At 33.9% G+C, this 5,971-nt stretch overlaps 1 pseudogene; it reads right to left on the reverse strand.

The window, feature by feature from the left end:
• Nucleotides 1–1,030: 1,030 nt before the first annotated feature.
• LOC114078772 (ADP-ribosylation factor-like protein 5A pseudogene) lies at nucleotides 1,031–1,821 on the reverse strand (annotated as a pseudogene).
• Nucleotides 1,822–5,971: the final 4,150 nt, after the last annotated feature.

The raw sequence follows: 5,971 nt of genomic DNA on the forward strand, positions 1-5,971 counted from the left end.
TGAAAGATCAAAGAAAACTTAAGAACAACAACAATAACAAAAAACCTCAAAAGGATTCCAAATCCTAAAATAAGAAATAAGAAATCTGCAAATTAAAAAATTTCAAATGTTGCTCAGAAATTTTTTATGCATTACTTGTACTCTCATTTTAACAGCTTGACATATAAAATTTTATACTTAAAAGACTCTAGCTAATTGTTTAATAATATTTATAGAATGTTACCTCTTTGGGTAGACATGTTTCACACAATAGATTTTAATTAAGAAGAAATCACTTGATAGTTTTAATTGCAATTTATGATTGATTTATAAGTGGATTAATAATCTATTCAATAATTTAGACCAATACAAGGATTAATCTGATCAATGCTCCACTGTGTAATTCTGTCAACTGGGTAAGCCAAAAATTTGACAGATATTTCACTTAGTTGGATTACACATTTCTATGTGTGTTACTGATCAACAAAAATGGGTATACAATGTCAAGCTTTTTCCTGCATTTTTTTTTTTTCTTAAGAGCAGCTCAATGATTGGGGGAGAGGGGACGTTTGATTAGTACAATACAGAAAACATACAGGAAAAGTATAAAATGACACTTAATACCAATGCCAGTACTTATCTCATTAGGGCAATAACTAAGGATATTACTAATTTTTGTGTTATTTGCTTTTCTTTAGAACACAAATCAAAGCCATTAACTTGAACTTGAGGTATATACATAATACATACACAACCTTAAGTAAAATACTTTTTTTTTCATAACTAACATGACATTTAAAATATTGGAAACAGTATCTGTGCTGATTTGTATTTTGACTTAGTGGAACAAAAAGAGAACAACATTCAGTTGGGGAGGGGTATACTGATAATAAAGCTCTTATCAAAACATCTTCCTCTCCCTTTGTACTTACCACAGGCTATACATTGTCCTGAGAGGATTCATTGAGAAAAATGTCAATCACAGCTGTAATAAAGTACTTTGGAAAGAACTAATGAGAAAGCAAATTGGAAGATGAGACTTTATCTTGTTTTCAAATAAGTGGTCTTAATTTTTCTTCTTATAGAAAAAAATTGAAATCAGTTTATTATAAATATATCTAAACCATTAATTTTTGCAGCTTTCAGGTAAAGTCCAGCACTTTGTTTATACAAAGTCTATGAGAAGAGGTCAGTAGAGATCATCTAATCTTAAGTCGTGACATCATCCATTCAAGTCCTTGGCATAATCCCTCGCCAGTAAGAGCACAGCATGCCTGGATATGCCACTGATGATCTTTAATAGAAGTTAGCTTCAAAAACTGGGAGATTTCTGTTACACTCATGCATTCTTTAACGTCTTGTTTATTAGCAAAAATCAATAATCCAGCTTTTCTTAGGTCCTCATGTGCTAACATTTTGTAGAGTTCTTCTCTAGTTACAGAAATCCTCTCTCTGTCTGTACTGTCCACAACTACTATTACAAACCCCGTGTTAGTATAATAAGTATTCCAGGAAGAACGAAGAGATTCTTGGCCACCAATATCCCACATTAGGAAACGTGTATTATTAATCACTATCTCTTCTACATTACTTCCTATTGTAGGGGATGTATGTACAACTTCATTCATAGAAAATTGGTAAAGAATGGTAGTTTTTCCTGCATTATCCAATCCAACAATGATAACTTTGTGCTCCTGGTGATTGAACTGTCTCCATATCCTGGTGAAGAGAATTCCCATTCTCGGGCAGCGGACCCCCTCCAGCCACCCGGGCTGCCTGGCCTCCCTTGGCTCAGGCTAAAGGGTAGAGAGACGCACTGAAGCCTCCGCCTCTGCTGCTGCTGCCGTTCCACACTGGCCACCGGCCTGCTTCCAGGGAATCCGGGGGAGGCCAAAACCCAGGCCGCACTGCTGTGCACGAGGCCCCGCCGCTGCCGCAGTGACACTCGCTTGGCTCCCGGACATCACCGCCGCGTTGTCTGCGACTAGCCTCGCGGGCTCTCTAATTAGATTTTTTTTCACTTCCATTTATTTGTGGCACTTTATGATACTTTTTAGGTTTTAATAGTCATGTTTTTCCAAATTAATAAAATGAAACAGTGAGAATTCCATGTTAGTTTCCTGTAGTCCAAAATATTTTTTAAATATCTTAAAATCTAATGATCTGGTCCCTAAATTTAGCTAGAACTCAGCTATTAACCTGTGTAAATTGCTTGTCTTCCTAAAGTTAACTGATAGTCCCCTTTATGATATAAAAATTCATCTACTCATATTTGTCACTGAGTTACTATTAACAGTATGAAATTTATTTAAAAAATAGTCCTTATTGATTTTCAAATGTAATGCTATTAATCACCTTCTGTAATCTCTTGTGATTTTTTATTTATACATTTTTATAGGAGATTGAAGCAAGTGGCACTTTTCTAATAACCTCATCCCCTTGTTTTTAATATTTTAATTTGACAAACAATCTCATTAGGTTTCTTAGGGTCTTGCTAAATTGCTGCAATTGGCTCTGAATTTGTGATCCTTCTGATTGCACCTCACAGGTCAAATCACTGGCACAAAATGCACATATAAATTCTCCTGGATTTTTGTTTGTTAAAATATCTTTACTGGACTATGGTTATTATTCTTTCTCATTAGTAATATTAAAGTTTCATGTGCCTTCTTTTCATTCTTTATTTAAGATTGAGAAGCTGGGCACAGTGGCTCATGGCATAATCTCAGCACACAGGAGGTTAAAGAAAAGAGGAACATCCCAATTTTAAACCAACCTGGGCAATTCAATTTTTCAAAATTAAAAATTTTCATTTAAAAATGATTGTGTGTACAACTCAGTGGTGAAGTACTTCTGAGTTTCATCCCCAGTACTGGGAATGGGGGTGATTGAGAACCATAAATTTAATAATCACTTGTATTTTCAATTATATGTTTGATAGACTTATTCCTATAATTAGATTTACTAAGTTATTTATTTTTATTTATATTAGTATTATGTAATCCTGTCTTTTGCTGCTTTTGGTGTTGATTTGTTCTTGTTTCTCTAGGGTTTTGAGATGTAATGTTAAGGCATTTTTCTGTTGACTTTTTCCTCTTTTAAGAAATGAACTCCATGCAAATAACTTTCTTTTAAGAATGGCTTTCATAATGTCCCAGAGATTTTAATATGTTGTACCTGTGTTCTCATTCACCTCTAATTTTTTTAAATATCCTCCTTGATGTGTTGTGTAATCAAATGTTCATTCATTAGCATATTTTTTTTAGATTTCAGGTGTTGGAGTTAATTTTATTTCTTATTTTATCATTGATTTCTAATTTTATTTCATTATGGTCTTATACAATGCAGGGTAATATCTCTACTTTTTATATTTGCTAAGAGCTGCTTTGCAGCACAGTATATGGTCTATTTTAGAGAAGGATTCATGTGCTACTGAGAAGAAAGTGTATTCTCTCATTGAAGGATGAAATATTCAATATATGCCAGTTAAGTGTAAGTTATGATTGTATTATCAAGTTCTATGGTTTCTTTTTCAGCTTTTTTTGGAAGATCTATTTAGTGATGAAAAAATGTGTTAAGAATACCAAAAATAATTGTGTTGTAATCTATATGACTCCTGGACTTGAGAAGAGTTTGTTTGATGAACACAGATGCATCATTTTTCGTGGCATGTGTATTTATAATTGTTCAGTCTTGTTTCTTTATTTTTTTGAGCAGTAGGTAGTATTCTTCTTTATGTTTTTTGATTGACTTTAGTTTGGCACCTGCTTTATTTAATATGAGGATGAAAACCCCTGCTTACTTTGATAGTCAAAGTGAGTGGTATGATTTTTTCTAACCCTTCATGTTTAGTCTGTGGATATCTTTTTCTATGATATGAGTCTCTTTGAGGCAGCATATTGTTTTATTGGTGAGTTTAGGCCATTAACATCCAAGGTTATTATTGAGACATTATTTGTATTTCCAGCCATTTTTTTTTAAATTCTTTGTATTTAATGTGACTCAGTTTCTCATCTGATTAGATTTTCCTTTAGCATAATCCATCCCTCTGCTGATTTTCATCATTGTTTTTCATTTTCTATTATTGAAATATTTTGCTGAGGTTGTTCTGTAGTGCAGGCTCTCTAGCTGTAAATTAGTTTAACTTTTGTTTATTATGGAATATCTTTATTGCATCATCAAACCTAAAGCTTAATTTTGCTGAATATATGGGCTGGGGATGTGGCTCAAGCACTAGTGTGCTCACCTGGCATGCGTGCGGCACAGGTTCGATCCTCAGCACCACATATAAACAAAGATGTTGTGTCTGCCAAGAACTAAAAAATAAATATTAAAAAAAAATTCTCTCTCCCATTCTCTCTTTAAAAAAAAATTTTGCTGAATATAAGATTCTTGATTTGCATCCATTTTTTTCAAAGCTTAAAATATGTTTTTCCACAATTCTTGGCTTTCAGGGTCTGTGTTAAAAAATCTTCTGATATATAAATTGATCTCTCTTGATAGGTGATCTGATTCCTTTCTCTTGTGGCTTCTAATAGTCTATTCTTATTCTGTATGCTAGGCATATTTATTGTAATGTAACTTTGTGTAGATCTGTTGTAATTTTTTCTATTTGGTGTCCTGCAATCCTCTTGTATTTGGTTTTCCAATTTGTTCTCTATGCTTGGGAAATTTCCTGATATTATTTCATTGAAGAGATTGTGTATACCTTTGATTTGAAACTCTGTGCCTTCTTTTATCTCAATAACTCTTCAATTTTGTCTTTTTAGGCCATCCCATAATTATTAGATATTCTGTTTATAGTTTCTAACTATCTTCCCTGTGTGATAAACTTTATTTTCCAGAATATACTTTGTCTTCATTATCTGGCATTCTTTCTTCCATGTGATCTAGTCTGTTGGTTATATTTTCTATTGAGTTTTTTTTTTTTATTTGATTTATTGTATCCTTCATTTCAAGGATCTTTAAAAAATATTTTTTTTAACTTTAAGTGGACACAATATCTTTATTTTATTTTTATGTGGTGCTGAGGATCGAACCCAGTGCCTCACACATGCCAGGCAAGCACGCTACTACTAGAGCCATATCCCCAGCCCCCAGATTTCAAGGATTTCTGACTGATTTTATTTCAGAGTCTCTGTCTCTCTTTTGAAGTAATCTTTTTCTACCTGTATTTGCTTTCTTATCTCATTGTTGGAGTGATCAATTTTTCCCTGTATTTGCTCATTTACTTCATTCCTTAATTCACAGATCATTTTAATCATGAACTTTCTGAACACCTTCTCTGATATTTCATCAACTTCACTGTGTGTGGGTTTTGTTATTATAGTGTCCTGGTTTGTTTGGAATACTTTCCTCTCTTTTTTTCCCTATGTTGTCTATGTGTCTTTTTTTTTTTTTTTTTTTTTTTTTTTTTTTTTTTTTTTTGCTGTGTGGATCTCAAATATTACAGCTTCTTCCTTATATTATTGTAGTATGTGTGCAGATTTTCTGAACCTCTCCCTTGGTGTTGGGTTTCAGACCCTACTGGTGTTTCTCAATGAAAGCTACTAAATCCTGGATCTGAGTCCTGTGCAAGTTGGTGTGGGTGGATCTAGACCTCTGGCCTTGACCTCTTTCAGAGGTATCCTGGTTAGAATGGGTGACTCTTCACCAGAGCCTAGGTTGTGGTAAGTGTTTTCTTCACTGGGGGAGGGGTGGAACAGGCATGCTGTTCACATGGGACCATCAGAGGCCAGTATTGGTAGATTTGGACTGTGGGCTTGAAATCCTGTGGTGGTCCACTGGCAGTCATACACCAGAAAGATGCAAACTTTAATTAAGAATTATGTGCTTACAAATGCTCTCAATTTTGGTCTTCTAGAATGCATCCTAGGAAATTGGAATTTGGGTTAATAAACACAGTGTTGTATAATGACTAGAGATGCTACAGTTGGTTCATGAAATCCAAACATGCTTCGTAAAACTAGTCACAGAAACATAAATTGTCCTC

This window comes from Marmota flaviventris, chromosome 2, assembly GCF_047511675.1.
Source record: "Marmota flaviventris isolate mMarFla1 chromosome 2, mMarFla1.hap1, whole genome shotgun sequence".
Taxonomy (NCBI): domain Eukaryota; kingdom Metazoa; phylum Chordata; class Mammalia; order Rodentia; family Sciuridae; genus Marmota; species Marmota flaviventris.